This window comes from Amblyomma mixtum, chromosome 10, assembly GCF_055824585.1.
Source record: "Amblyomma mixtum isolate Tamu chromosome 10, ASM5582458v1, whole genome shotgun sequence".
NCBI lineage: Eukaryota > Metazoa > Arthropoda > Arachnida > Ixodida > Ixodidae > Amblyomma > Amblyomma mixtum.
Window position 1 is genome coordinate 72503656 of NC_143021.1, and position 15503 is coordinate 72519158.

Genomic DNA, 15503 nt, shown 5'->3' on the forward strand with positions numbered 1-15503 from the left:
AAAAAAGAAATGGGCGATTTCAGGCATGAGAGCAGGCTCCTGGGTTCAGACCTTTACCCAGATATGCCTATTTATGGTGGGGGGGGATCTTGGGGCGGGGGGGGGGGGGAGGCGACAATCCCGAAGCAGTGCAATGCTGGTTTATAACTTTGCTTATGCTGGGTAGCAATCACTATTGGTTCGACTTTGGCTTAAGTAGCGCCCTCTTGTAGCGGAGAATAATTTCCTTCGCCACGACTTTCAGGAATGCGAAGAGTTTTAAAAAAGAAAAGCAACGTTTGCCGCAATTCTACACATGCATTAAAATAAATGTGTAGGAAAAAAAACTTAAAGGTGTATGTATAAGAACTTAATAAACTGAGTCAGCTATAAAAAAAAGTCGCAGGCTAACAAATGCTCTGCCTGCAGTAGACTAACCACGTGTTAAAAATTATTGAATATAAATTTTTCTTTTAAAAGGGGTGAAAAATGCTGTGCTTTCCTCCCTTGATGAAAAATATATCCGCTAGGGGCCAATTTCCGCCTTGTGCGGTCAAGGGCATTGCGGCCCCCTTTTTTATTGCACAGACAAGTCACACAAATGGCCTAGGGCATCTTTTTTTATTGAGAAATAAGCTTCATGATGCTCGGACCAGGCAAAGCTGTCACGTAGGCTTGCGCCGCTTGTTCGCTGGTACGTGCGCTTTTCTCGACCTCTTGGTGGACGACGTTAAGGCTTTGGTGTGGTTTACAGCCACAAACCAAGTGCTGGCGAGGGCTTGGCGAAGGACTGTGCGCTTCAGGATGTGGCCGCAGTTGTCCACATTGGCGAAGTTGATCTGAAGGTAGTACTTTTTGTTGAACATGAGGGCGATGGGTGTCTTGGAGATGCCGTCAGAGGCGAAAAGCTTGAGCTTGGAGAACGACAATCGTTTACCGTTCCAGGAAGTGCCTGGTCGGGGCGATTCCGGGTGCATGTACTCGCCACCGCATACGCCAGAGTCTTCGATGAAACTGATCCAGACCACGTACTGCAACTCGTCCTGCAGGTTACTGAAGCGGACGGTCGGAGCTGGCTTCATCAGCCTTCCCTGTGGGCTGATCCGAAGCTCCATCGTTGGCAAAAACTGGGCCTCGTTGACGAGTGTAACTTGCGGAACCCTCACCGCAGGTCCGAGCGGTACGCTGCTCATGCCGCCCACAGAGGCATCTTGCTTCTCGTGATCAGCGTCCACGTCGTCGTCCGTGCCTTCGTCGGCCTGCGAGCACGGCGGCTGTGGCGGAGCCGGGTTCTGGGCCCCCTGGATGCTGGGAAGCGCCGTGGGCGCAACATCACCGACGACGTGGATAGTCACCAAAGCGCTGTCGTCATCTTTGACACTGGTGTCGCTGCTGGAATCACTACTGCTGCTAGTGCTACTGCTGTTGGTACTGCTGCGGTTGTCGCTCTCGCTAGAGCTCGTGCAAATGTTGCAAAGCCTCAGTATCTCAGCATAAACCTCCTCATGGAATTCTTTGTGTCGTCGTCCCTAGGCCTGCCGACTGCGGCGGCAGAGGACACAGCACAGCCCGACGGTGATGACGCCATGCTCGACAACGCACAAGAGGCACAGCGCTCACGTTGCTGCCGACGCCCGAGTGGCGACCTGCACTTGCAATCTTCGGTGGTGCGTCTGGCCTCTGGGACGCAGGGTGCTCGTAATAAAAGCGCGGGGTGCTGCTGCCTTGGTGCCTCGGGAATGGCTGGTTGGTTGGTTGGTTGGCCTCAAGTAGAATGGCACATACCCACTACGGGGGAGTGGCCAAGACACAGGCGGTGAACAGTTTGAATGATTAAGAGTTTTAGAGGTAAAGGAGTATTAATAGGGTATAGGCTGACAGATTGGACGACGCAACGAAAGGGGACCTGTTAGCAGGGAGATCGAAGATGGGAGGACGGCATTATGTGCAAATTTGAATGCAACATATGGAATGGTTCAATTTTGTATTGACTGAAAGAGAGACAGAAAAAATAATAATAATAATAATAATAATAAATTAAAAGTTTGAGAATCAGAAAAATGAAAACAAAAAGAAAAATAAAAAAATAGAAAAAAAATAAAAATAATATTAGCATGGGAGTCGCTGTGTTTCTAAAAGAAATTTTTGAACTGCACAGCGCGCACTCCTGTTGCTTCGTCCAAGCGAAGTAGCGCCAAAGGAAAGAACAACCTCAGAGGACACAGGCAGACCCAGCTGGTGAAACGGATTTTCTAATAGGCGCCTCCTCAAAGAAGAGAATCGGCGGCAGAACAGCAGGAAGTGATCCACTGTCTCAGGCTCGGCACAAAATGGACACAGTGGAGAAACCGCCAAACCATGGCGTTCGTTCAGCGCTGGACGTCGTCGTTCTCTTCTACTGCCCATGGGATGGCTCTATTTTTATGACTCAGGAAAGGTGATGGTCATAGGCTTTTTCTCTCTAACGCCGTTAATCCGTCCTTCGAGTGGAACATGTCTACTCTTTTTTTTTCTTGTCTTCGCCGAGGACCTGCACCGTGAATTCCAAAGCGATGCCATGTTACCGCGGCCAAGACCACCGCACCGCATCTGCAAAAGGTCTAAGGACGGGTTAGGGTTTGTTCTGTTTAAATATTCGATTTTGAGATTTTGCGATCATCTGAAGGAGAATTTCTTAATCTTCCAGAAAATATATTACATATAGGTATCCGCTATGATAAAGAACAACTATTTGTACTTCTTCTTCGTCACGTCTGCCGAAAAAGCGGGTGCACCTCGACGTGTTCTCTTCATTTCGTATGCCAGCAAAAATTCAACGTTCTGGAGTTTTTATCACACACTCGGATTTTTGGAGCCAGCGCTGGTTCTATCAGACCAGTAGTGGGCGTTGTGCACAATGACCTCCCCATTATGGCAAAAGTGGGCGTCGTCTGTCCAAAGAACTTTTCTAAAAGGTCCGTGTCTTCGTCACAAATCATCACGCCCATTTGATGAATTCATACCACATTTTATAGTCGTCTTCACTGAGGTCGTGATGTAGCGATATGTGGTAAGGATGAAAACTATGCTTCTTGAGCACTCTCCAGACTGAATAGCAGGAGGGTCCAGCGGCCTCGTTGATTTGACGGATGCTGGCTTCGGGGTATGCACGAACGTAGTCGAGAACATTTACCTAGAATTATTCACTCAGGATAACTTTATTTGCCTTCCTTGAATGAAGCACAGGCAATGTGGGCCGGAACAGTTGTGCATTTTAGTGAACATCCTATGTGACGGAACCGGGCAGCCGAGATTCTCGGAGGCGTAGTCTTGAGGCGAGGCGAGCTTTGCCATTCGTTTTTACACAGGTGACTACCATCTACACCTTCTGGGTCAACGAGTATTGCGGTTTAAGTTGCCCTGCCATTCCAACGCGCATTCAGAGTTGATATGTACAGTACAGTATTGCAGCAGTCTTGTTCGTTCTGTTAACAGAATCGACAGGAGCGCACCAGTGGAGATACCGGTGAAAAATAATAAATCGCAAGCCGATAAGCTACCGTCCTTTCTTGTCCGAGCCAGAGCGGAAAAGGAAATCTTGCGCCTTATCACCGTGCTGATTTTTCGAAGCCGCTGTCAGCGGGAAACGTGGCAAGAAGTTCAATGCCAACAACGAAAAAAGAGCCCGTGCTGCTCACGGAGGCCTTGAATACGCGCTCTTCTCGAACGCCCGCCAGCGGCAGCCGGAGCTAGCCTGGGTGCCACGCGTACTTGGGTACCTGGGTACCCAAGTACGTACCTGGGTGCTGCGGGTGGCTCAGTGGTAAGGCGCTCGTCTACCGAGCCGGAGTACCCGGGTTCGAACCCGACCGCGGCGGCCGCGTTTCGATGGAGGCGAAATGCCAGAGGCGCCCGTGTGCTGTGCGATGTCAGTGCACGTTAAAGATCGCCAGGTGGTCGAAATTATTCCGGAGACCTCCACTACGACACCTCTTTCACTCTTTCTTCTTTCACTCCTACCTTCCTAACTTCTCTTACGGCTCGGTTCAGGTGTCCGCCGAGATATGAGAGACAGATACTGCGCCATTTCCTTTCCTCAAAAACCAATTTATCAAATTACCCGGTGGGCTGTGCGCCTCGCTCGTCGGTAAATTGGTTTTTGAGGAAACGAAATCTGTCTCGCATGTCTCGATCGACACCTGAAGCTCGCCGTAATGGAAGAGAGAAAGATGGGAGCGAACGAAGAAACCGTATTCACTGGACGCGCCTTTGTTCAATTCAAACCATCGAGCTGGCATGGTGGAGTGGTTAGCGTGCTCGTCTCGCACACCGAGGACCCTGGTTCGATTCCTCAAATCGACCAATTTCCTACTCGGTTTTATTTATTTATCTGGTCTGACTAGAAAGGTTAATTAGGCTTGTTGTTTAATTAAATAATTAACTAAACTCAGTCGCACTTACTTGGAGCATCAGTATATCATCCCATTAATAGGTTGCATGGTTACTAGCCGAAGTACAATTAGCCCCGTTTGAAATTCGCGCACTGTGACGTCACGACCATTTCGACCAATTGAAAAACGTGACATTTCTGTCGACAAGTCCTGCTTACAATGATGAAGCATTAAAGGCTTCCGCCTTGAAATGATCGCTGTCCAAAGCATTGTCACCGCCAATGAACACAATGTACGGCGATGGCCTACGGCTTCGTTGCAGCGTTTCTGCCACAACGTTGTCAATGCCAACGCATGCAGGCCACATTTATGACTACCGCAACGCTACGTAGCTTAAAGCGCGACAAAGGTGTCCACTGTCCCAGGTCCAGTTATGCACCATTCTTTTGCTTTAGAAGCTCCCACTCTTCATCTGTTTCGTAGCCTAACCCGCGGGTAAGCTGCCCACTGCCCCAAGGGGCCAGTTATGCACCTTTCCTTTCTTTTTTTATCGGTAGCCAATGTGGCAAGGCTTTGGTTATAAAGGTCATTTGAAAGTTTCCACTGCCGCAAGGGGACGGACCGCCACGTAGCTTAAAGCACGACTGAGGTGTCCAATGTTTCAGGGGGCCAGTTATGTGCCTTTGCTTTCCAAGCTACCACTCTCCTTCGGTTTCCAGCTTAAAGCGCTGCTAAAATGACCACTCTTTCAGGGCGCCAGTAATGCACCATTACTATATATTTTTAATCTGCAGCCAACGTGGCATGGGGTTCGGTTCTGAAGATCATTTGAAAGATAAAATTCGCGGCCGTCGCAAAACTGGCTTCAAATACAGCAGTAACAAAACAAGAAAGAATATAAGGGAAGTTTATCCAACAGTGCAAACAAACAAAACATTGGAAACACACTCATGACTGAGGGCGAAACAAATGTATACAAAGTGGGTGGCCACCCAGAAACACCATGACCTTATTTTAACACACCGTACATATCACAAATTACAGCCTATAGTGCATAGAACGAACACTGGACAAAGAAGAATCAGCCTCCCGTAGCAACGACGCACGGAGGGGGGGGGGGCAAGGATCTTTCTCAGGGTGATTGGCCCTTTCAAAATTATACACCACCATCCTCGAACAAACCAGCATAGTCGGTAAAGAGGGGGGGGGGGGGGGTCGGCCCGGCTAATACCGCAGCGCCGGCATAACCAGCCGACCTGCGTGCACGACAAAGAAGCGTGTGTGCCACCGTCGCAGAAACCGCGCATCCCCATCCGCTGCAAGCCTTTCAGACAGGTATTGCCAGACGAGGAGACGCAGGCTCTGCAACATAGCCGTCGCCGGTTGACGCCGGTCTTCGGCCAGACAGCGGCGACGCCACAAAACAAACATAGCGGACATAAACACTAGTTTGCCAAAATAATCCCGTGGTTGCCGGATGCCTGGCCCGGCACGAACTGCAAACATCCGATATACCTGCCACCACATTATCCGGGCCACACGGCACTCCAAGAAAGTGTGTCGCGCTGTCTCTCGCGCTCCACATTGCGCGCACTGGGCGTTGGGCACAAGGCCCCAAGATAAGAGCCGTTCGCGCAACAAGAAAGAAAGCGTTATTAACAGTTGATGAACCTTGGATCTGAACGCCCAAGCGGCTTCGAAGCGACTCCTGAAGGTGCGCCCACTGCAGCACCCTGTAAAAGTAATTAGCTTCAAGAATCTTCCGTCTCCAACTTTACATCGCTCAGTTCTCATTACGGAAAACTGCAGTGTGAGTGATCTTATGCAGAAGTGTTTATTTCGAGTTCCCAGTTTCGCTAAAACAAACTGGAACTTGCTAAAAAGCGCAACAATATCAGTCAATCCGCCTGTTGCAAGACATGAATGCGCATGCGCTTATGCCCAGGCGGCGTCCTCGCGAAACACCCTGGCGGGAGACGTAAATTGGTAAATTGGTTTTTGAGGAAAGGAAATGGCGCAGTATCTGTCTCACATATCTCGGTGGACACCTGGACCGCGCCGTAAGAAAAGGGAGGAAAGTAGAAGTGAAAGGAGAAAGCGAGAAAGGGGGGCTGTAGTGGAGGGCCATTGAATAATTTCGACCACCTAGGATCTTTAACGTTCACTGACATCGCACAGCACACGGGCGCCTCTTGCGTTTCGCCTTCATCGATACGTGGCCGCAGCGGTCGGGTTCGAACCCGGGTACTCCGGCTCGGTAGACGAGCGCCTTACCACTGAGCCACCCTCGGTGGTCATGTGCTTTCGTCACTTCATCTCACCTCCACTGCTCTGTACGCATGCGCTGGGTTTCTGTTAGGGACGGAGGCGCGCTTCGTCTGCTTACTACGTGCCGCGGCCACCGCGGCCCTAAAGCGGTTTGCGTTGCTCTGCAAGTTAGGCTTAGCTTAGTTTATTAAGTTTATTATTAGTGTTTAATGCCTCATAATGTCGTTAGCAGCCAGGTCGGGAGATGTGTAGGGAGATGTGTCCGCGTTTCGGCGTCACTACCTAAAAAAAAACTGTGTCGACGCTGAGAATCCAACCAGGGCCTTTGGCATATGGAATTATTAACTACTCATTTGGCATTTGAACTAGTCATTAACACGCATGACTAGTTAGCCATGATTGGTTAATGACTAACTAGTGATGACTTACCAGTCATGACTGGATAGTCATTAGTTAGTCATTAATCAGCCATGACAATTTAGGCATGATTGGTTAGTCATGACGAGTTATTCATTAACCATTAATGAATAGTCATTACAGGTGAGTCATTAGGCATGGTTAGTCATGACAAATTATGACCAATGACTGATTAGTCATGACCGATTATTAATTATGCAGTCATGACTGGTTATTCATTAACCAGTCATGAGTAGTTATGACTAGTTAATGACTGTTTACTCATGACTAGTCATGACTGGTTTGTCGTGGCTGGGTAGTCATGACTAGTTAGTCATTAACCAGTCATCGTTTAACCAGTCATGACTAGATTGTCATTAACCAATCATGACCTCTTAGTCAATAACCAATCATAAGTAGTATGTCATGAGTCATGACTAATTAGCTGTGACCCAATAAGTTACGAGTGGTTAGTCATGACTAGTCATGACAGGTTAGTCATTACTTATGGTAAGTCATGACTGGTTAGTCATTAGCCACGGATGACTACTTATGACTGGTGAATGACTAGATAGTCGTGACTTATTATTCGATGAATAACTGGCTATGATTGGTTCATGACGAACTAGTCTTGTCTTGTTAATGACTAGCTAGTCATGACAAACCAGTCATGACTAGTCTTGACTAACTAGTCATTCAGCAGTCATAACTCGTTATGACTGGTTAATGACTAACCAGTCATGACTGTTTAATGACTCGCCAGTCCTGACAAACCATGAGTAATGACTAACCAGTCATGACTAGTCATGACTAACCACTCATGACTAATTGGGTGAAAACTTATTAGTCGTGACGCATGACATACTAGTCATGATTGGTTATTGACTAATTAGTTATGAGTGGTTAATGACAAACTAGTCATGATTAGTTAAACGATGACTGGTTTATGACTAGCTAGTCATATCTAATTAGTTGATGACTAATTAGTCAACATTTCTTAATGACGAACTAGTCATGTCTGTTTAATGACTAGCTAGTCATGACTACCCAGCCACGACAAACCAGTCATGACTAGCCATGAGTAACCAGTCATTAATCAGTCATAACTAGTCATGCCTGGTTAATGACTAACTAGTCATGACTGCTTAATGAATAACTGGTCATGACTAATAAGTCATTGGTCATGATTTGTCATGACTAACCATGCCTAATGACTCACCAGTCATGACTAGTCATAATGGTTAATGAATAACTAGTCATGACTAACCAATCATGACTAAATAGTCATGGGTGATTAATGACTAACTAATAACTACCAGTCATGACTTGTTAGGCATCACTAGTTAGTCATTAACCAATAATGACTAACTAGTCATGAGTGCTTAATTACTAGTTCAAATTCCAAATGAGTAGTTAATGACTTCAAATGCCTAAGGCCCTGGTTGGATTCTCAGCCTCGACACAGTTTTTTTTAAGTACTGACGCCGAAACGCGAACACATCTCCCTACACATCTCCCGACACGGCTGCCGACGCGGCTGCTAACGACATTATGAGGCATTAAAGGGTAATAATAAACTTAATAAACTAAGCTAAGCCTAACTTGCAGAGCATCGCAAACCGCTTGAGGGCTCCGCTGGCCGGGGCACGTAGTAAGCAGACGACGCGCGCCTCCGTCTCTAACGAAACCCAGCGCATGCGCCCAGAGCAGCCGGGTGAGATGAAGTGACGAAAGCACTTGACCGCTGCGGGTGGCTCAGTGGTAAGGCGCTTGTCTATCGAGCGGGAGTACCCGGGTTCGAACCCGACCGCGGCGGCCGCGTTTCGATGGAGGCGAAAAGCCAGAGGCGCCCGTGCGCTGTGCGATGTCAGTGCACGTTAAAGATCGCCAACGCCCAAAACTTCTCGCCATCCCACGATCCCTTCACCGAGAGCTTCTCATCAGGCCGCTCCCGAGGAATATGCACCCGTCCCACCATGAGCAGCGCCGCAGAGCCCGTGCGAAGGCACTCCATCGAGCGTACGGCCCCCAGCCGGACGCCGTATGGGTGGACGCTGCCTGCACGGGTGATGAAGCGACAGCAGCTGCGGTGGACTCCTCTTCATCCACCCTCCTCACACTACCTCTTCCTCCAGATACGTCCCCAGAGGCTGCAGAGGAAGCCGCCATTGCACTTGCTATAACCCGCACGGAAGCCCGGTATATTTTAACTGACTCTAAAACTGCGATTCTAAATTTTGCTCGAGGCCGAGTTCATGTCCCTGCTTTTGGCATACTGGACTCGCCCGATGCACCCCCGCCCCGCCAAGTGGAGTTGATATGGGTGCCTGCGCACTCCGGGAATCCCGGAAACGAGGCCGCCAACCTTTTAGCCCGAGGTTCTTTAAACCGGGCTCAGGTGGCCTCGGATCGGGGATTCACGAAGGATCGCATGCACTCATTCAGTGAGCTGACCAAGGCATACAGAGCCTCTCGCCAGCTCTACCCCCCGCCCCACCCCTCCCTAGATAATAGACACGCAACACTCTGGCGCAGATTACAAACACATACTCTTCCCTCGCCCCTTACCCTAACCCACTATCATCCCTCCTTCCCCACTCCTGCTTGCGCCCTATGCCCAGAACCCTTCGCTTCTTCCCTCCACATCCTTTCCCTCTGCCCGGCGGACCCTCCCCCGCGGGACCTAGAGAACCTCAAGACCTGGGAGGACTGGGAGACCCTGCTGCACTCACAGGACCCGGCCGTGCAGACCATCGCCACCGGCCGTGCTGCCAGTGTTATGGACCTCAGGAACATGAACACTTGAGTGCAGTGGGGTCGTGCGGGGACCCTGGGGCGTGCCCCGAATTCCTTTGTAAATAAAGTTTTCTCTCTCTCTTAAAGATCGCCAGGTGGTCGAAATTTTACCAGAGACCTCCACTACGACACCTCTTTCCCTCTTCTTTCACTCCTACCTTCCTAACTTCTCTTACGGCTCGGGTCAGGTGTCCGCCGAGATATGAGAGACAGATACTGCGCCATTTCCTTTCCTCAAAAACCAATTTATCAATTTACCCGGTGGGCTGTGCGCCTCGCTCGTCGGTAAATTGGTTTTTGTGGAAACGAAATCTGTCTCGCATGTCTCGGTCGACACCTGAAGCTCGCCGTAATGGAAGGGAGACAGATGGGAGCGAACGAAGAAACCGTATTCACTGGACGTGCCTTTGCTCATTTCAAATTATCGAGCTGGCATGTCGGAGTGGTTAGTGAGCTCGGCACGCACTCCGAAGTCCCTGGTTCGATTCCTTAACTCGACCAATTTCCTACTTGGTTTTACTTATTTATATGGTCTGACTAGAAAGGTTAATTAGGCTAGTGTGTTAATTAACTGATTAACTAAATTCAGGCGCACTTACTTGGAGCACCAGTATATCATCCCTTTAATTGGTTGCACGGTTACTAGCCGAAGTACAATTAGCCCCGTTTGAAATGCGCACACTGTGACGTCACGACCATTTCGACCAATTGAAAAGCGTGACATTTCTGTCGAACACTCCTGCATACAATGATGACGCAATAAAGGCTTCTGCCTTGAAATGACCGCAGTACAATGTGTTGTCACCGCCAATGAACACAATGTACGCCGATGGCCTACGGCTTCATTGCAGCGTTTCTGCCACAACGATGTGTAATGCCAACGCATGCAGCGCACATTTGTCACTACCGCTACGCTACGTAGCTTAAAGCGGGACAAAGGTGTCCACTGTTCCAGGGGTCCAGTTATGCACCATTCTTTTGCTTTAGAAGCTCCCAGTCTTCATCTGTTTCGTAGCCTAATCCGCGAGTAAGCTGCCCACTGCCCCAAGGGGCCAGTTATGCACCTTTCCCTTCTTTTTTATATCGGTAGCCAATATGGCAAGGCTTTGGTTATAAAGGTCATTTGAGTTTCCACTGCCCCAAGGGGACGGACCGCCAAGTAGCTTAAATCACGACTGAGGTGTCCAATGTTTCAGGGGGCCAGTTATGTGCCTTTGCTTTCCAAGCTACCACTCTCCTTCGGTTTCCACCTTAAAGCGCCACTAAAATGACCACTCTGTCAGGACGCCAGTAATGCACCATTACTATATATTTTTAATCTGCAGCCGACGTGGCATGGGCTTCGGTTCTGAAGATCATTTGAAAGATAAAATTCGCGGCCGTCGCAAAACTGGCTTCAAATACAGCAGTAACAAAACAAGAAAGAAAGCGTTATTAAGAGTTGATGACCCTTGGATCTGAACGCCCAAGCGGCTTCGAAGCCACTCCTGACGGTGCGCCCACTGCAGCGGCCTGTAAAAGTAATTAGCTTCAAGAATCTTCCGTCTCCAACTTTACATCGCTCAGTTCTCATTACGGAAAACTGCAGTGTGAGTGATCTTATGCAGAAGTGACAGAAGCCAACAGCCACAGAAACCAAGGGGCGCAGGGGATTTGTTTTTAATTAATTCATTTATTTTGTGGTGCTGATCAATTTAGAATATTACTTAATATGCCATCGCTTAAAGCTAATTGATTAGAAAAGCAGAAGAAAAAACAACCACATGCCGCCGGTGGGATACGAACCCACGACCTCCGAATTACGCGTCCGGTGCTCTACCTCTGAGCTACGGCGACGGCTGTCAAGCCTTCTGCTTTTGGGGGTATTTATGTTTACAAGTAACCTAACCTTGAGAGTGTTCATCAGCGCCACCCACGTTCATAAGCAGCGGACGTAGAACGTCCTGATTTACCGCAGGTGTGATGTAGAACGTCATCGAACAGAGAGGGTGGAAGCTGTGTGAGAACCCTCTTATGCTTCCTATGGCATCAAGGCTGCCAGAATCGAGGCCCTATATATATATATATTTACAAATATTTACAAATAGAAAAGAACAGCTGCGAGCGGCACCGAGAACACAGTCCGAACTTCGTTGTCGTCTCCTACTCTTCCCACGCTCTTGGTCGTCGTCGTCGTCGTCTACCCGCTTCAGGACCCCCGGCTGCTGAAACGCCGTCTCGGCGTTAGGGCGGCGACGTATGAGCGTCGTGATAAGGCTTAAGGCGACAGACGTGGACGGTGTCGGTGGTGGCGCCAGAGGACAATGGCGAGCTTTCAAGGGGAGCAATTTCATTGTTTACGTCGTTAACACGGCGCACGACACGGTAAGGGCTACGGTAGTGCGAAAGGAGCTTCTCGGAGAGACCGACGCTGCGAGAGGGCGTCCAGAGAAGGACGAGTGATCCTGGGGTAAATTCGACGGCCTGGTGACGGCGGTCGTAGGATGACTTTGGGAAACTTGAGAGGCTTGGAGCCTACTACGTGCTATTTGGCGCGCCAGCGTGGCGTGGGAGATGGCGTCCCGAGCGTAAGAAGTGGTGGGGGCTGAAGAAGGCGGCATGAGTGTGTCCAAAGGCAAGGTGGGATGCCTACCAAACAAAAGGCATAAAGGCGAATAGCCTGTTCTGTCATGAAGGGAAGAGTTATAGGCAAATGTCACATAAGGCAAGGTTGCGTCCCAATCTCGGTGGTCTGGCGATACGTACATGGCTAACATGTCGGTGAGCCTGCGGTTGAACCTTTCCGTAAGCCAATTGGTTTGTGGGTGGTAAGCTGCCGCGAGCTGGTGCTGCGCGTCACACGAACGAAGAATGTCGTGAACTACTCTGGTTAGAAAATAACGACCGCGGTCGGTGAGCAGTTGACGAGGGGCGCCGTGGTGAAGGATGACGCCTTGCAGAAGAAAATCGGCGACATCGGTAGCGCAGCTGGACGGCAAAGCACGCGTGATGGCGTACCGAGTCGTATAATCAGTTGCGACAGCGATCCACTTGTTGCCGCAGAGGAACGTCGGAAAAGGGCCAAGAAGGTCGAGGCCAACACGATGAAAAGGTTCCGGAGGTATGTCGATGGGTTGCAGAAGATCGGCAGGCAAAGTGGAGGGCCTTTTCCGACGTTGACACAGGTCGCAAGCGGCCACGTAACGCTTGACGGAACGATAGAGACCAGGCCAAAAGAAGCGATGCCGCACCCGAGCGTACATGCGGGACACGCCTAGGTGGCCGGCTGTCGGCAGATCGTGCAGTTCTTCAAGGACAGAAGAGCGTAGACGTTGGGGTATCACGAGCAGGAGCGGAGGGCCATCGGAGCGCAGGTTCCGGCGATAAAAAATGCCGTTCTGGAGCACATAAAGGTTCAGAGACGGAGATCGGTTTGCATAACGGGTGCCATCAAAGATAGGTCGTAAAGATGAGTCGTGGCGCTGTTCGTTGGCAATATCGGCAAGATCAGAGACAGCTAAGAGGCAGGGCAGGGTCTGAGCGTCCTCTAGGTCAGGGGGTTCCACAGGGTATCGGGATAAACAGTCAGCATCCTGGTGATAGCGCCCTGGCTTGTACACGACGGAGTATGAGTATTCTTGGATTCGCAATGCCCAGCGACCAAGGCGACCGGTGGGATCTTTTAGTGAAGACAGCCAACAGAGAGCGTGGTGATCAGTGACAACAGCGAATGAACGGCCGAACAGGTAGGGTCTGAATTTAGCTACTGCCCAGACAAGGGCACGACACTCGCGCTCAGTAATGGTGTAATTTTGCTCTGCGGCTGAAAGTAGGCGGCTGGCATAAGCGATGACTCGATCTTGACCCTGTTGACGTTGGGCTAGGACGGCGCCGATGCCATATCCGGAGGCGTCGGTGCGAACCTCTGTGGGAGACGACGGGTCAAAATGGACTAAGATGGGCGGAGTGGTCAGCAAATGGACGAGGGATGAAAATGAGTTCTCTTGAGCAGGGCCCCAGGTAAAGGGGGTGTCGTTCTTCAGAAGATCGGTGAGGGGACGAGCGATGCCGGCGAAATCTTTGATAAAACGGCGAAAATACGAGCACAAGCCGAAAAAGCTGCGCACATCTTTCGACGACCTTGGAAGAGCAAAGTCCTTCACAGCTTGAATTTTGATGGGATCTGGGCGTACACCGGAAGCGTCAACGAGGTGTCCGAGAATAGCGAGTTGGCGAGGAACGAACTTGCAGTTCGATGAGTTCAGCTGAAGTCCGTCGTTACGAAACACTGTCAGAATATTGGAGAGGCGCTCGAGGTGCGTGGAAAAAGTCGGCGAGAAAACCACAACATCGTCTAGGTAACAGAGGCAGGTGGACCATTTAAAGCCACGAAGAAGGGAGTCCATCATTCGTTCGAAGGTAGCCGGGGCGTTACAGAGGCCGAACGGCATGACTTTAAACTGGTATAAGGCATCAGGCGTCACGAAGGCGGTCTTCTCGCGGCCCTTTTCATCAACGGCAATTTGCCAGTACCCTGATCGAAGATCAATTGAAGAGAAATATTTGGCGCCGTGGAGGCAATCTAAGGCATCACCGATCCTTGGGAGTGGATATACGTCTTTTTTTTGTGATGCGGTTGAGGTGCCGATAATCAACGCAGAAGCGCCAGCTGCCGTCCTTCTTTTTCACCACGACGACTGGTGAAGCCCAAGGACTTGACGAGGGCTCGATGATGTCTTTTGCGAGCATCTTGTCCACCTCTTGATTTATGACGGTGCGTTCGGCGCTGGACACTCGGTACGGACGTCTGCGGAGAGGAGCGGAATCACCGGTGTTTCTGTGATGCGTCACCACAGAGGTCCGAGCCAAAACACGGCTATCAAAGTCGAAGATGTCGCGGAAAGACGATAAGAGGCACCTAAGATCGCGAGCTTGCATCGGCGGTAGGTCTGAAGCGATCACTTCAGCGTAGTCGTCCGTTGGGTTCGCTGTTGATGGGGCCGCAGGCAACCGGCATTGCTGAGTGGAAGGTAAGCAGCTGTCCACCAATGATATGACACATTCGGCAGCAGGGCACAGCGTGGCGAGGGAGATGCCTTGCGGGAGCGGTTGGATGGATGAACCAAAGTTCAGGACCTTAAGGTACGCTCGGTTGGCCGACATTGTAAATACAATGTGTGGAAGCGCAATGCTGCGCGTCAGGGCGACGTCAAGTTCCGGAGCGACTACGTAGTGACCATCAGGTACAGGGGGAAGAGATGAGAAAGAAATGTAAGTTGCGGCTTGAGGCGGTAGACGGACAAAGTCGACAGCACAAAGACGGTGTATAACTGGGGACGGCGACTCAGCAGAAAGAGGAAGGTCAAGCTGAACAACATAAGTGGCGCAGTCAATGAGGGCTGAATGCTCAGACAGGAAGTCGAGGCCAAGAATGACTTCATGAGGGCACTGGTCCAGAACAGAGAACAGAACGGATGTATGGCGGCCGGATATGGTCACACGGGCTGTGCATAGTCCAACAAAATGAGGCATTCCGCTGTCGGCAACGCGGAGAACGGCTTTGGGTGCAGGGGTCAGTACTTTTCGGAGGCGGCATCGTAGGGCTGAACTCATGACGGATACGTGCGCGCCTGTATCGATCAGGGCTCTCACAGGCACTCCATCGACATGAATGGCGAGCAAATTATGGTGTGCGCGAAGGGCTAATCGGGGATT

At 50.2% G+C, this 15503-nt stretch overlaps 1 pseudogene; it reads right to left on the minus strand.

Annotated features, from left to right (window-relative positions):
• Window positions 1-644: 644 nt before the first annotated feature.
• On the minus strand, window positions 645-1567 carry LOC149326099 (uncharacterized; annotated as a pseudogene).
• Window positions 1568-15503: the final 13936 nt, after the last annotated feature.